We start from the raw sequence: 18,189 nt of genomic DNA, 5'->3' as shown, positions 1-18,189 counted from the left end.
ACAAAAGATAATGAGTAGCCTCCTAGCTAGGTTGCGAATTATATTGACTTGAAGATTCTCTATCAACCGATGATATTTTTCTTTTAAAATATTTTTCCATTAAAATCTGTAGAAGGGTACCAATTGTTAGCTATAGAAAGCAACATATAAAGAATATTGGGACACATTTTCACATCAATGTATCTATCAGTGCATCTAGTATCTAGTATTTTAATTAAACAAACCCTCAAAGGCTTTCACTTTCACGATAACAATTAAACAATGTTATTTAGAAGAAAACATATGTTTCGACCAATTAACCAATTATACAAGGTCAACATTAGGTTAACAATTAACCAATTAAACAAGGTCAATTAAAAATAAGATCAACATCTGATTTGTGAACGTGATTTGATTATTTGAACAAAACCTACTTACCTACCTTGAATTGAACAAAACCTACCTACTGAACACTTGAATTGGGTAGACTACCTTTCATGTCATGATCTAAGTATCTAACTATTTACAGTTTCTTCTAAAATCATGAAAGTCTGTACAGAATGATTGTGTTACAAACTCAAACGGATATAGCCTTTTAGTAGTGAAAAAATACCTTTGGTATAACACTTACAGCTTTACTAAGTTGCTCTTAATTTTCTATTAAGACTATATGTTACAGTGTGTGGTTTGGGTTGATAGGTGTGAGCTTTTTTTTAATGATGTGGCGGTGTGAGTAGAAAATATGAGTTATGGTGGTGTGGGTTTTAGTGTTGGCTCGGAGTATTTTTTTTATTTATTTATTTATTATTATTATTATTATTATTATTTGGCAAAATAAATGCATACTTGTGTTGGAAATATGTTCTCGGGTTGGCTATGGTTCGACCGTGGTTTGACCGTGGTACATATATTCCGAAGATATGCCCATGACATTAAATAATGAGACGACCCGACCCAATCCTCCTGGACGATGTCGTCAACATTTGGTTCTATTGCGTTGATCGACTCCAAGTAATGTCCTTAACATGAGCAAATGCACAACGGAAGACTTAATTTGTACCTGAGAATAACATGCTTTAAAAAGTCAACATAAAGTTGGTGAGATATATAGGTTTGATGCTAGCAGCGTTATAACTATGGACCACAAGATTTCATATATAAAAATATAATACACTCGCAAGTGTATAAAATCATTCTGCTTATGTTGAGGCCTTAGTAACCAACCTTAACAATAATATAATAAGTCATCTTCGCAAAGATGGATATGTACACTCGCAAGTGTATAAATAATCCTCGAAGTACTAAACATCCGCCCACTAGTTCTTATGTCTAGTGCAGCCTACTGGATGGGGGTGTCAAACCCGATAGATCTATCTTTAGGATTCGCGCTTACATGCTATTATAACATATAACTAAATTACCTAGCACATCAATCCGCAGAATATCATTTTTAATCACTTGTGTCCATAACGTAAATCATTTATAAAAAACAGCGCATGTATTCTCAGCCCAAAATATTTAAAGTTTAAAAGGGACTATATACTCACCATACTGTATTTTGTAGTAAAAATACATATAACATCTTTGAACAAATGTAGGGTTGGTCTCGGATTCACGAACCTATATCACGTATATATAATATATCTATTAACACACATAGTTGTAATCAAACAGATATTTATATATATATTATTAGTAATTTTCATTATATATATATATATATATATATATATATATATATATATATATATATATATATATATATATATATATATATATATATTTAATTTTATATATAGAAATATTAATATAGTTAAGTTATGTGTAGTAAATATATATTTATATATATAATCTTTATTGTTATGCTTATAACTCTAATAGCATTATCAAAACTCTTATTTTCATAATCATAATTACTAAAAATAATAATATAAATAATACTGATAACAATAATAATGATAGCTTTAGTGATATCAAAATAATAATTTTAATAAAATGATAGTCATGTTAATAAATTTAATGATAACAATACTAAAAATCATTCTAATAATAATAATGATAACATTAATACTAATACTTATGTTATTTATAATAATAATGATAATAATAATAATAATAATAATAATAATAATAATAATAATAATAATAATAATAATAGTAGTAGTAGTAGTAGTAGTAGTAATGAAAATTGAAGCTACCTTTAATAGAAATCAGCCCCAAAAAATAAACAGCCTTTTCAGGGACTCGAACCCGTGACCTCTCGGTTCCCATTAAACACTCTTAACCACCCGACCACTCCAGCTTTTCTGTTTTAAATCGTAGTTAATTTAATATAATCCGTAACTTACTGGTTCTCTTTCTTCACCATATAACTGATTTGACCAGAATTCAAGACCAGGCAATAACAAGTTTCAATTCTAATCTTAAGGATTTATAAATGTTACAGAAACATTTAGAGGTTGATCAAATCAAATAAAACAGAAAGAAAAATAAAATAAAAAAATAAAAATTCAGCCATCTGCTGTTCTTCGTGGGTTTTTTTAAAAAAAAAATAATGATTTTGATTTCTTGACGGTTTTAGACAAAAGTTATAAAACAAAATATGTTGAAAATCGATCCTAGGAACTATTGAGATCTTCAATTAATCAAGAATATTTAACACGCACTCGAATTTTACCAAAATTGATTCGTTTGACTTTCGAATATAAAAGTTTGACTGTGAAATTCTTACTCAATATTAAGAGTTGAGGTTCGAAACTTTCCAGGATGTTTGATCGAAGGATTCCTCATAGAATTGCTTTAATAGATTTTTAAAATTCATTTGAAAACGAGATATTGCTGAAAATGACCAATACAGGGGTATCGAATAGGTTTTGGTAGAAAACTAAATTTGGTTTTTGCTTTTTCTCATCGAATTGCATTTCAAGGTACTAAACAGAAACTAATCGATCTATTTCAGTTGAAGTGACAAAATTCCCATTTGCTTGATAGTACAAGTGATCGAATATATAGTCCTTAAATCAGACGGGATTAAATAAAAATTAGGAAAAATATACATAAAAGTTGATGTTGATTTGTATCTGTTTTTGGATGGAACTGTGATTAAATTCGATTCCCCTAATAAAATTAAAGGTATGAGACAAAAGGTGAAAAAGGATTGATAGTGATATTACCCGTTTTTTTTTATTCTTTTAATTAATCTGTTTACCATAATCTAATTAGTAATATAAATATATTAATAATCATAATTTTTATTAATAATAATAATATTGATAATCATAAATAATAATACTAATAACAATATAAATGTATAAAGAATTTATAATTTCATTTAAAGATAATAATAGGAATGATAGTAAAAAAAAATAATAATATTACTACTGATCATACAAAATATAACAAATTATATACCTCAAATTTCATCTTTATATACATCGAAAATACAAATAATAGTTTTTAATATTACTGATATTAATAATAATAATAATTATAATTATAATAATACTAGTAATATTAATACTATAATAATTTTATATATATCACTTCAACTAATATTTTAAATTACTATATCTAGTTGAATATGTATGTATATATATATATATATATATATATATATATATATATATATCTATTTACATTTAGTGGTTCGTGAATCGTCGAGAACAGTCAAAGGGTAACTAATTATCCAGATATAGATTTCAGACTTTCTAGACTCAACATTAGGGTTTTTGCTTATCGTGTCGGAAACCTATAAAGGTTAAGGTTCAAATTTGGTCGGAAATTTCCGGGTCGTTACAGTACCCACCCGTTAAAGAAATTTCGTCCCCGAAATTTGATCGAGATCGTCATAACTAACAATAAATTATTTTTATGATGAGTATGAATTGATAATTAAAGTTTTATCACCATTTAGTAATAGTGGTAAAACAATTCGATTATGTGAAGCGTACGAGTGAAGCTGTCACAAAAGATTGAGATAAAGATTTAACTTTTGACGTAGTCACAGTGAATTTCCGGAATTTAAGGGATTTAAAAGAAAATCTCGATAATCTAAAAGATTTGATTCTTCGGCGAATGAGGAAATTATGATCTTCTTTGATTTAATGCGTCATTCTGTTTCGATTGCTCTGTCGGATATTTCACTATAAATCCACCTCCTTCGTTTTTCTCATTCTCTACCCCTTATATTCTTTCTTCCTCTACTCATTCCTTAATATGCTCCATCCAATCCTGATTCTTATTATACTTCTAACTTTCATATATTTCATTCTTCTCTTTCATCTGCCGCCAGAAGAATCTATTCACTTTTATGATTTCTTTGGAATTATAATGTTTCTAATTCTCTCGTGTCTTTACGTTACAATACATATTAATATACACGGTTTGTAGTTTCTGGGTGGTTGTTTGGTTTTATATCTTCCCTTATTTTTCGGAGCCTCATGCTTTTGTTTTCTCTTCCCGACTTCGAGTCAAGCGAGTAATGGTTCGGAATTTGTAGGTATGAAATTCAAAATGGATAAAGCTAATGTTCTTAGAAAGAAATGGTAATGACACGATTTTGATTTGTCAAATTACCAGAATATCCAGGAAAATAGAACTATCAAGATGATATGTTCCTAATACGTTTCGGAATTTGATAGAATGTAAGAGCCGTGTAACATGGCACATGATGACGGTACTGTGAATCATCACATCTCATTAGAAACTTAACATGACTTACTGTAATATAATGAAGTTGATCAAGTTTCATTATATTATACTAATTCATGCATCAGTTCCCAACACTACTTCAAAACATTCATATTTTAATTTCGAAGGTTTCAGAATTTAGAAACTAACACAGATTCTTTTATGTTGTAACGCAGATGTTACGGAGAGATAAATGATCTGAGATAAGAATAGTTGTGAAAATATCTTCAGAAATAGGGAGAATATGTATAACGGAAGATATGGAGATATATTATAATATCTAAGATAAGATGATGATGAAGAATATCATCCGATAAGGTTTAGAATATCGAGTAGGGTTCTTACTAACGGTTTCAGCAGGTACTGACTCGTTGGAATTCTTTGAAAGCAGATTCAGTTCTTGTGGTTTATCCACACCTTCCTTCATACTTTGCTCAATCCGTTTTCCAGTTCCAAACCTCCTCTTTTTCTGAGCTTTACCAACACATTATACTTTATTGTCAAATTTTGACTGCTAAATTCGTTTACAGTTTTTGCTGCTTCATCAGCATTTTAAGAACTACTTCATAGTTCAGGGTGTTTTTCTGAAACTTTACATTCAGAGTATAAATTTCTTAGGATAAACGTTGTAGGTATAACTGGAGAAGTTCTACGAGATTTTCAAAATATTAATTGCGAATTCCGCTGAAGAGATAACGAGCTGCTGGTATATCTGCTGATGATGTCGTGGAATATAAAAGGTTCTCTGGTAACGATGGCGGAAGAACAACGTGTATATATCGAGGTTGTAATGAGAGTATTCTTGTTGAGAGGTTGAAGTGGAGCTGTGACAAAATTGGGTACTTGAAAAGGAATCGTATGATTGTTTTTGCTTAATGAATGATAAGGAATTCGACGCGGTTACGATTTAACTATAACTTCGATTTCGAAATTTTTCAGGTGCATAACCGTATGCATAAATCTTTCTTCCGTAGACGAGGTGCGGCTGATTCAACTTCTCGATCGAGACGTTTTCAAGAATCATGAAAAGTTGTGAATGCGAATTGTAATTGTCGAGGTACAAAGGAGGTTTAAGATGAAATCAAGTGGCAAACTTGAAGAATTGTTTAGTTTCATATGTTATAATCAACATTTTAATTCATTTTGATTGTCCAAAGTTAGCAGTCCAATAGTCCGATTGTCCAATGGTCTAATAAATTCATATATATAAATTAAACATATAATATTCGAATTACCTAATACGTATCGTGACCCGTGTACCGGTCTCGGTGTCGATCACAACTCAAAGTATATATATATTTTGGAATCAACTCCGACCCTGTATAGCCAACTCCCACCTTCAAATATAGAGTGTCTACGGTTGTTCCGAAATATATATATAGATGGGTCAATATGATAAGTCGAAACCTTGCATACGTGTCCCGTTATTTAAAGTGCGTAAAATAAATAAATATATATCATGACCCATGCACCGTGTTGTCTCAGAATTAATCCGACGTATTGCGTACATGCGTCCCGACTTAAAAATGCATAAAAGTAAATAACAGAAATTAAATGACGATAAATAAAATTGCGAGAATGTAAATTGCGATAAATTAAATATTAATCAGTGTAACATCCCGCGTTTTTCCGTTAAATTTATTTTAACACCGTCTTTTTTTATATATATATATAATATCTTTCGTCATTTAAATTTGTATCCTTCGTTAACTATCGTTCATAATATCCTCGTTATTTAATTATAACGTCACCCGTTTACTCGGGCGTTTCAAAATAATTCGTTTGGATAATCCACGCACCCGACTACAAACTTGAGGGACTAAACTTGCCAAAAGACCAAACTTTTGACTAGGTCAAAGTGGTCAAACCACTCTCCACCATTCATTAATTCTATTTTCATTTTCCTTTTTCCTTCATACTTTCCATTTTCCTTTCAATTCTCCAATTTGAAGATTCATCATCCATTTCAATTCAAGCAATCAAACATCAAAACAAACTACATATTCTTGATCCTCTCACCATCCTCTTCGATTTGATGCTAACCACTTCGATTTTGGGTAACATTTCTAAAACACTAGATTTCTTTAAATTCGTGTTCTTGACTTATAAAGTTGTTAATTAGTGTCTATGGCTCATCGTGATGTCGTGTATGTAATTTGTATGCTCGATTCGTTGTTTTTGGTGTAACTAGTTCATTATGAAAATTTGCTTGCTAAATCTTTGATTTTGAATGATCAAATGTTGTTAGATTGTTAAAGTGCATGTTTTAAAAGTGTTACTAGTATCATTAGCTTCGTTTTGATGTATAGGTTGATTAAGGAAACTCCAAGAACATGATTAGTGATTTTGTGAACTTGGATTAGGGTTTGATAAGATTTAGATGAACTTTTGATGCACCAAATGCTATGAAATATTGTAGATAAGAATTTTGTTGCAATGTGTGTATGATTACCTTCGAAACGGCATATCATACATGTAAATTGGTTGCCCGAATCATAAAATGCGTTTTAGAACTTGAAACTTTGATTATGAACGTTTAATGCGGTTTTTGGTTGTTGTTAGTGATGAATTGCTTGATGAAATGTGCTTAGTTGTTTTCCTTGTCAAATTACCTTTCTAATGATATAGGTTATGCGTTTTAAGTGTTTTCGGTGCATGAAATGTGTTATATTGTATTTTGGTTCGTGACTTGGACCATTTTTCTGCAAACTGCATGATTCCCAGGTATTGCGCGCCGCGCATTTACCCGCGCGCCGCGCAGAATCAGAGATCCCAGATGTTTGCCTTCTTGGTTGAGTTCTGACCAGAAATTGCACTTGGGTGCGCGCCGCGCAACCCAGTGCGCGCCGCGCAAAAGCCCCAGGCCACTCTCTTTTGTTTTTAAATGTCACAAAAATGTTTCCGCTTAACTAAAACTCCGTTTAACATGAAACTTGACTATTAGGCTCTTATATGACTTCTCGTCTTGGGAAAATTGTCGGATACCCGACCCGACCCCGTTGACTTTGACTTTGACTTTGACCAAGTTTGACTTTTAGTCAAACTTAACCAAACGATTATACAATCGTTCTAACATACTTAACTACTTGTATCGTGCATGAAACTTGACAAATTGATTCACATGCTATATTAATCGAGTCGTAACGAGCCATAGGACTAATTGAACATCTTTGACCGTTTGTGTTTACCGTTATTGATACAACCTATATGTTTAGGTCAAGACTAGCTTTGTCTTTGCACGCGTCTACTTGTTGAAGTACTTTATTAACTCTTGCACTCAAGGTGAGATCATAGTCCCACTTTTTACTCTTTTGAACTTACTTTTGGGATGAGAAAACATAAACGATTCTTTTGAACTAAGTGAACACAAGAACGGGAAAACAAACATTCTACATACGAGTTTAGAACAAAAATCCTCAATCCGATTATCATTAGTTACATCAGATGGTGTAAGCGAGAACTTATGTTATATGGCCATATGGGTTTGACAACCCTCATCTTTGACGGTTCGCTACCGTCTACGGATGAAATATATTTTCGGGAAACAGTGTTGTTCTAGCACTAATTGATGGGGTATTCAACGGACGGAATGTTAAGTTTTGATAATTGGGTGCTCGTGAATATTAACTTTTAGAATGTGTTACTATTATTTCAACTTTGCAAACCTTGTGGTTCGACTTACTTACTTTTACTCACTTACTTACTTAAACCTATGATTTCACCAACGTTTTCGTTGACAGATTTCTATGTTTTTCTCAGGTCTTGCACGATATGTGATACATGCTTCCGCTCACTATTTGATACTTGCATTGGATGTCGAGTATACATGCATTACTTGGAGCGTCTTTTGACTTTACTTTAAACCGTGTCGCCTAGATTTCAAATGTACTTATAACCTTGTAACTTAACTTTTGGTTGAACAATTCTTGTAAACTTTGAAAACAATCTTTATTTTGAAATGAGGGTGACATATTTTGGTCAAACATTGTCATAAAGACTTATGACCAGGTAATGGGACCCACGTAGTCGACGCCGTCACTTGACGATTTGTCGGGGTCGCTACAAGTGGTATCAGAGCCTTGGTTGTAGGGATTTAGAGTTCATTTGTGTCCACCCCGAGTCATAGGGTACATAGGTGAATCTAGACTACAACCGGCATATAGACTGAAGTAGGAATTACTTGACTAATTGTGCATTTATACTCGAACTCTTCTATCATATCTAACTCGTATTCGATCTTGATCTTACGTTGATAAATTTTGTTGATGCGCCACCTTGACTTTATGAAGTAATGTTAAATGCACATGAGAATCAGGGTAATATAATTTCCGGGATTATATTACGGTGATTCACATGGACGTTCCGACATTATGACATAGAGAATTTAAGGCGAGTCAAGGAAAATTTTCTCTCTATCCTTATTCCATGCCACGGTTAGTATTGTTGAAAATACTAACCAACGATATTCTTGTCTCATGAAGGAACAATGGCTCACCAAGGTCAACACAATACTCCTCTCGAAACTCTAGAACAAGCTCTTCAACGAATGATAACCACCGCCGTGGGTACGGCCGTGGCCGATCACTTTTCTAACAACAACAATCATGGAGCCGGTAATTCAATCGAAGGTTGCTCCTACAAGAACTTCATGAAGTACAATCCTCCCACTTTCGATGGAACCGGGGGACCGGTTACTCTCACCCGATGGTTTGAACAAATGGAGACCGTTTTTAACACAAGCGGTTGTCGAGACCAAGATAAGGTCAAGTTTTCCACCCTCACTTTCACCGGTATTGCTCTCTCATGGTGGAACACGTATGTACAATTAGTGGGAAGCGATGAAGCCCACACACTCTCTTGGACCGAATTAGGAGAAAGAATGATCACCGAATACTTCCCGCGCGACGAGACTCGAAGGCTCGAGCAGGGTCTAAGGAATTTAAAAACGGTCGGGAACGACCTCGAAGCTTATAATCAACGGTTTACTGAACTAGTCTCGATGTGTCCAAATCTCATGACTCCCGAATCCCTAAGAGTCGAACTTTACATGGATGGCCTCCCTAAGAGCATTCAACACGGGGTAATGACATCCCAACCCACTAACCTACAAGAGGCTTTAGCAAAGGCCCACCAAACTTTGGAAACGGTGAATGAAATGGAAGCACCGGCACCAATGGTCGAGAACCACCCGAGTAAAAACAAAAGAACATGGGGAGCCTCTCAATTTAGCAACCACAACAATAACAACAACCCCGCCAAGAAGCCTTTCACCTCCAACGACAAGAAAGGCTATGCCGGAAAACTACCTTTTTGTAACGAATGCCACAAGCATCACTTTGAAGGATGTGGCAGGTTTCGCCACCGGCGCCAAGGAAGTGGTCACGTCGCCAAACGTTGTGGAAGTACCACCCCCGTCGCTCGAATGATGCCCAACGCACACAGGACGGGTGCTTGCTTCGAATGTGGTCAAACGGGTCATTTTAGGAATGAATGCCCAAATAAGAAAATCAACCCCAACGCACGCCGTTGAACTTTCAACATCAACGCCTAGGATGCCCTAGACGACGATGGACTAGTCACGGGTACGTTTCTTCACAACAAACCGTATGTTTCATACTTATTCGATTCAATTACCGCTAGATGTTTTACAACCAAGACTTTGACTTGTACTCATTACATTCCACCTTTTTCCCTTAGATACTACTTAGGCAATTTAAGCGACCAACGGAAAGATATTGTGTGTCTATAAATTCTATCGGAGGATATACGTTAAGAATATTGACTTGACACCTATAGAACTAGGGAGCTCAGAACCTATTCGTTAAGGAGAAATTGTTTCCCTACAACTAGGTATAGATTATTGTGAACTAAATAATTTTCGGTTGAAAACCGATACCCTCTTCCTCGTATCCATGACCACCTGATTACTTGCATGAATCCCGTGTGCATTCCAAAACGACCTCCGTTCCGGTTATCATCAATTGGGGGTTAAGGGAGACGATGTCTCCTAAGCCATTTCCGAACTCGCAACGTTAGTTGTAAATCTCTCTTAGTACCGTTTGATTTATTTAGGACTCCGTCCGTATTCATGAACCTCCTAAACCACGTATGCAACTTATCTAGACAAATCTGTTATCGTATTTATAGATGACATCTTAACTTATTTAAGTAAAGAAGGAAAACGAACAACATCACCATCTTACGCTCGAACTTTTGAGAAAAGAGCAACTTTATACCAAATTCTCCGAGTGTGAATTTCTGTTGAACGAAGTCCAATTTTCTAGACCATGATGTTAATGGTCAAGGCATTACAATCAATCTCGAAATCAAGCCACATGTAATCAGGAAACTCTCCCAACTCAGACTTGTATTCGTAAAATCTTAGATCTCGTCTATTTTTACCGAAGATTCATTTCTGACTTTTCTCGTGTTACACGACTTTTAAACTCGTTAACTCACTAAGGAAAACTTTAAACCTCTCCGTGTTCGAACCTTGAGCGTGATTCTTCACACCAACAATTCTAGTTAAAATCGTATAGCAACAGATGGAACTCAAACATGGAAATATTTCTACTTGAACGCCGAAAGGCATACTCTCTCGTCTCAAAAATCAACATAACTAAAATTCGTTATTTTGCACGAAGAATTCAAATCCTAAATTGTGGATCCGATCAATTTTCTCGTCATCCCATACCACACTACCTACCTCTGTTATTTCACCGTCACCGTCTAATATTACTGGAATTTAAGATAACACACAATCCAACGATACTTCACTCTTCTTTGACTTAACGCCCTTGTGTTTCTGATAATCGGTCAACTATTATTCAACCCCGAACTATACAACTACGTGTACTACCTCGTTTCTCTTTCAGACTTCAACTTTTGACAACTAGAGGCACGTTATGGCAACCCCGAGATGTAAGCTCATCCTATTCTAAGTCCTCATTTCACTCCTATCTTTATCGCTCGCATTTCCGTTTAAGGAAACTCCTTGTAACATTTCTCCATGGATAGAGAAACTCTTCATATTACAATAGTATTCGCCACGAGGGTGAATAGTTCTAACGAACATTTTCGAACCCTAACTAACTTGTTCAAACGTATATTAAGAGATTCTATTCCAACACGGTGCATCTTTGTCAATTATCACGTATCGAAATACTCGTTTCACTTCTAGTTTTGCAAGAAACCTTGGAGACCCGCTTAGACATGAGTACCGCGTACCACCCACAAACCGACGAACCGAGCAAACGAACGATTTACGTCTTGGAAAGACATGTCACAAACTCGTATTGTCACCTTTAGTAGATCAATCTTACAACAGTAGATACCACTCGTGTGTTCACACGCACTTTCCGAAACCCTATATGACCGCTAATGTCATACCCCTGTTCATTTAACCAAAGCATCAACCACCGAAATCTGAACTCCATCAAGAAACAACAATTGAGATCGTTCAAGTCCGAGAAGGGCTCGAGACAACCCATTGTCGCCAGAAGAGTTATACCAAACTTAGATGAAAACCTCACCAAACCCAGTGTGTAACCGCGTAATATTGAGAAACCGCACCTTGGAAGGGTGTAATCCATTTTGGGAAATCGAGAAAGGCTATATCCGCAATATTGAACCTTTTGAAACCTTGGGGCGTATTGGAACCGTTTCCTACCGTTTAGAACTTCCGACTCAATTAAGTTTCCGTTTACCCTACATTTCGTGTAACAAACTTAGAAACGTGTCCTGCGGAACAGGAACGTGCAATCCTGCTAGATACATCAACTATCGATGACAAACTACTCTTCATAGGAAAACCAGTTGAAACCGGGGATCGTAAAAACCAAACCTTAATACAACGTGAAACCCTAACTATCCAAATTCATGAGAACACTCAAGGACGTACCTTCACTTATTCATAGCATTGACATCTCCGGTCTCGAGTGAGAGGCATCGATTATTACTTCCAACTAAATTTCGGGACGAAATTTCTTTTGAGGTGTGGATAATGTAACATCCCGCGTTTTTCCATTAAATTTATTTTAACACCATCTTTTTTTATATATATATATAATATCTTTCGTCATTTAAATTTGTATCCTTCGTTAACTATCGTTCATAATATCCTCGTTATTTAATTATAACGTCACCCGTTTACTCGGGCGTTTCAAAATAATTCGTTTGGATAATCCACGCACCCAACTACAAACTTGAGGGACTAAACTTGCCAAAAGACCAAACTTTTGACTAGGTCAAAGTGGTCAAACCACTCTCCACCATTCATTAATTCTATTTTCATTTTCCTTTTTCCTTCATACTTTCCATTTTCCTTTCAATTCTCCAATTTGAAGATTCATCATCCATTTCAATTCAAGCAATCAAACATCAAAACAAACTACATATTCTTGATCCTCTCACCATCCTCTTCGATTTGATGCTAACCACTTCGATTTTGGGTAACATTTCTAAAACACTAGATTTCTTTAAATTCGTGTTCTTGGCTTATAAAGTTGTTAATTAGTGTCTATGGCTCATCGTGATGTCGTGTATGTAATTTGTATGCTCGATTCGTTGTTTTTGGTGTAACTAGTTCATTATGAAAATTTGCTTGCTAAATCTTTGATTTTGAATGATCAAATGTTGTTAGATTGTTAAAGTGCATGTTTTAAAAGTGTTACTAGTATCATTAGCTTCGTTTTGATGTATAGGTTGATTAAGGAAACTCCAAGAACATGATTAGTGATTTTGTGAACTTGGATTAGGGTTTGATAAGCTTTAGATGAACTTTTGATGCACCAAATGCTATGAAATATTGTAGATAAGAATTTTGTTGCAATGTGTGTATGATTACCTTCGAAACGGCATATCATACATGTAAATTGGTTGCCCGAATCATAAAATGCGTTTTAGAACTTGAAACTTTGATTATGATCGTTTAATGCGGTTTTTGGTTGTTGTTAGTGATGAATTGCTTGATGAAATGTGCTTAGTTGTTTTCCTTGTCAAATTACCTTTCTAATGATATAGGTTATGCGTTTTAAGTGTTTTCGGTGCATGAAATGTGTTATATTGTATTTTGGTTCGTGACTTGGACCATTTTTCTGCAAACTGCATGATTCCCAGGTATTGCGCGCCGCGCATTTACCCGCGCGCCGCGCAGAATCAGAGATCCCAGATGTTTGCCTTCTTGGTTGAGTTCTGACCAGAAATTGCACTTGGGTGCGCGCCGCGCAAAAGCCTCAGGCCACTCTCTATTGTTTTTAAATGTCACAAAAATGTTTCCGCTTAACTAAAACTCCGTTTAACATGAAACTTGACTATTAGGCTCTTATATGACTTCTCGTCTTGGGAAAATTGTCGGATACCCGACCCGACCCCGTTGACTTTGACTTTGACTTTGACCAAGTTTGACTTTTAGTCAAACTTAACCAAACGATTATACAATCGTTCTAACATACTTAACTACTTGTATCGTGCATGAAACTTGACAAATTGATTCACATGCTATATTAATCGAGTCGTAACGAGCCATAGGACTAATTGAACATCTTTGACCGTTTGTGTTTACCGTTATTGATACAACCTATATGTTTAGGTCAAGACTAGCTTTGTCTTTGCACGCGTCTACTTGTTGAAGTACTTTATTAACTCTTGCACTCAAGGTGAGATCATAGTCCCACTTTTTACTCTTTTGAACTTACTTTTGGGATGAGAAAACATAAACGATTCTTTTGAACTAAGTGAACACAAGAACGGGAAAACAAACATTCTACATACGAGTTTAGAACAAAAATCCTCAATCCGATTATCATTAGTTACATCAGATGGTGTAAGCGAGAACTTATGTTATATGGCCATATGGGTTTGACAACCCTCATCTTTGACGGTTCGCTACCGTCTACGGATGAAATATATTTTCGGGAAACAGTGTTGTTCTAGCACTAATTGATGGGGTATTCAACGGACGGAATGTTAAGTTTTGATAATTGGGTGCTCGTGAATATTAACTTTTAGAATGTGTTACTATTATTTCAACTTTGCAAACCTTGTGGTTCGACTTACTTACTTTTACTCACTTACTTACTTAAACCTATGATTTCACCAACGTTTTCGTTGACAGATTTCTATGTTTTTCTCAGGTCTTGCACGATATGTGATACATGCTTCCGCTCACTATTTGATACTTGCATTGGATGTCGAGTATACATGCATTACTTGGAGCGTCTTTTGACTTTACTTTAAACCGTGTCGCCTAGATTTCAAATGTACTTATAACCTTGTAACTTAACTTTTGGTTGAACAATTCTTGTAAACTTTGAAAACAATCTTTATTTTGAAATGAGGGTGACATATTTTGGTCAAACATTGTCATAAAGACTTATGACCAGGTAATGGGACCCACGTAGTCGACGCCGTCACTTGACGATTTGTCGGGGTCGCTACAATCAGTTAGCTGGGAACAGTTAGCCGGAACAGTTAGCGTGGAATCCTTAATAGATTTTCAATTAGTTAATTCGTGTGTTTCTAAAAATTTTTAATTTGTCCAATGTTTCTTCTTTATGCCACTTGTTGGATTCGGATAGGTAAAAATCCAAATATGAAATTTGAATGAGAATGGTTATTCCGGGGTGAACGAATACGAATATCGGTGGTTGTAAGTAGGATGGCAAATAACCATTGATTCAGAATCGAAAAATGTACAGTGTCTCTTATTAATGTGAAATCTAAATATTCCTCGGGTACTACCCACCCGTTAAAATATTTTCATCATTAATAGTTTGTACGGAGGAATTTTTAATTACAATCTTTATGAAAATATACTTGCATATATAATTTCATCGATTGTAATCATGGATTTAATGAGTCAATAAGATATTAAACTCATTTGATTTATTACTAGTACTTGATTACATGATCTCTAAAACATTAGAGGTCATCATGTCGAACGAATATATATGAGGTAGGACGTTACGTAAAGCGAAGATAATCGATATAAAGCGATGAAGATCATACTCGAAGTACAAATGAAGATATTGAGATGTGTGATGTTGATATTCGAGGTACAGGTTACGATGTTGAGGTTTACGACGCAGTTGTGGTATAGGGGTGATACGGGTACTGTCGGCGTTGATGATGGTAGTATGGATTATGTTGCTGGTGCTACTGCTGGTGTTTGTAATCTCCGCACCAGATTCTCCAAAGCCATTACTCGAGCATGTAGTTCGTTAACTTCTTATATTATGTCGGGATGATTGACGATTGAAACGAGCTGGTGAGTAAGATTCGAAATATAGAATATTATATAATCGTGACAGGATATTCTAGAAATGAGAGGGTAAATGGTTTCTCGAACAGGTTCGCCGGTAAGTGCTTTCAAGTTCATTGTCAAGAGGGCAATTTGGTGAATGAGAAGGATCTTCGATGTGAAATGATTTTTCGGATGTCGGATGATATTCTAGCTATATAGAATATCTATGTATAATACCAAAGATTTCGTAAACTACAGAGAAATTTACGGCATATGTCAGGCAAGTCTACAGATGCGCTAGGATATGAATTTTGTCTATACACTATCGATGCACTAAATGCAGTAAGACGTGTCTAGTCTAAAGAATGATAAGCAGGCAATTTCCTAAGGATGATAAGCAGATGATTTCCGACTATAAATGATAAGCAAAAGTTTTGACATGTAAACACGGTCAAAGTCCAAACTCACTAATGCATCTAAACGACTAACAGTTAGACACACTAATGCAAGACCTGGTTCGCTAAGACCAACGCTCTGATACCACATGAGACGACCCGACCCAATCCTCCTGGACGATGTCGTCAACATTTGGTTCCATTGCGTTGATCGACTCCAAGTAATGTCCTTAACATGAGCAAATGCACAGCGGAAGACTTAATTTGTACCGGAGAATAACATGCTTTAAAAAGTCAACATAAAGTTGGTGAGATATATAGGTTTGATGCTAGCAGCGTTATAACTATGGACCACAAGATTTCATATATAAAAATATAATACACTCGCAAGTGTATAAAATCATTCTGCTTATGTTGAGGCCTCAGTAACCAACCTTAACAATAATATAATAAGTCATCTTCGCAAAGATGGATATGTACACTCGCAAGTGTATAAATAATCCTCGAAGTACTAAACATCCGCCCACTAGTTCTTATGTCTAGTGCAGCCTACTGGATGGGGGTGTCAAACCCGATAGATCTATCTTTAGGATTCGCGCTTACATGCTATTATAACATATAACTAAATTACCTAGCACATCAATCCGCAGAATATCATTTTTAATCACTTGTGTCCATAACGTAAATCATTTATAAAAAACAGCGCGTGTATTCTCAGCCCAAAATATTTAAAGTTTAAAAGGGACTATATACTCACCATACTGTATTTTGTAGTAAAAATACATATAACATCTTTGAACAAATGTAGGGTTGGTCTCGGATTCACGAACCTATATCACGTATATATAATATATCTATTAACACACATAGTTGTAATCAAACAGATATTTATATATATATTATTAGTAATTTTCATTATATATATATATATATATATATATATATATATATATATATATATATATATATATATATATATATATATATATATATATATATATATATATATATATATTTTATATATAGAAATATTAATATAGTTAAGTTATGTGTAGTAAATATATATTTATATATATAATCTTTATTGTTATGCTTATAACTCTAATAGCATTATCAAAACTCTTATTTTCATAATCATAATTACTAAAAATAATAATATAAATAATACTGATAACAATAATAATGATAGCTTTAGTGATATCAAAATAATAATTTTAATAAAATGATAGTCATGTTAATAAATTTAATGATAACAATACTAAAAATCATTCTAATAATAATAATGATAACATTAATACTAATACTTATGTTATTTATAATAATAATGATAATAATAATAAAAATAATAATAATAATAATAATAATAATAATAATAATAATAATAATAATAATAATAATAATAATAATAATAATAATAATAATAATAATAATAATAATAATAATAGTAGTAGTAGTAATGAAAATTGAAGCTACCTTTAATAGAAATCAGCCCCAAAAAATAAACAGCCTTTTCAGGGACTCGAACCCGTGACCTCTCGGTTCCCATTAAACACTCTTAACCACCTAACCACTCCAGCTTTTCTGTTTTAAATCGTAGTTAATTTAATATAATCCGTAACTTACTGGTTCTCTTTCTTCACCATATAACTGATTTGACCAGAATTCAAGACCAGGCAATAACAAGTTTCAATTCTAATCTTAAGGATTTATAAATGTTACAGAAACATTTAGAGGTTGATCAAATCAAATAAAACAGAAAGAAAAATAAAATAAAAAAAATAAAAATTCAGCCATCTGCTGTTCTTCGTGGGTTTTTAAAAAAAAAAATAATGATTTTGATTTCTTGACGGTTTTAGACAAAAGTTATAAAACAAAATATGTTGC

This window comes from Rutidosis leptorrhynchoides, chromosome 2, assembly GCF_046630445.1.
Source record: "Rutidosis leptorrhynchoides isolate AG116_Rl617_1_P2 chromosome 2, CSIRO_AGI_Rlap_v1, whole genome shotgun sequence".
NCBI classification, from domain to species: Eukaryota; Viridiplantae; Streptophyta; class Magnoliopsida; order Asterales; family Asteraceae; genus Rutidosis; species Rutidosis leptorrhynchoides.
This window is presented reverse-complemented; position numbering follows the sequence as displayed.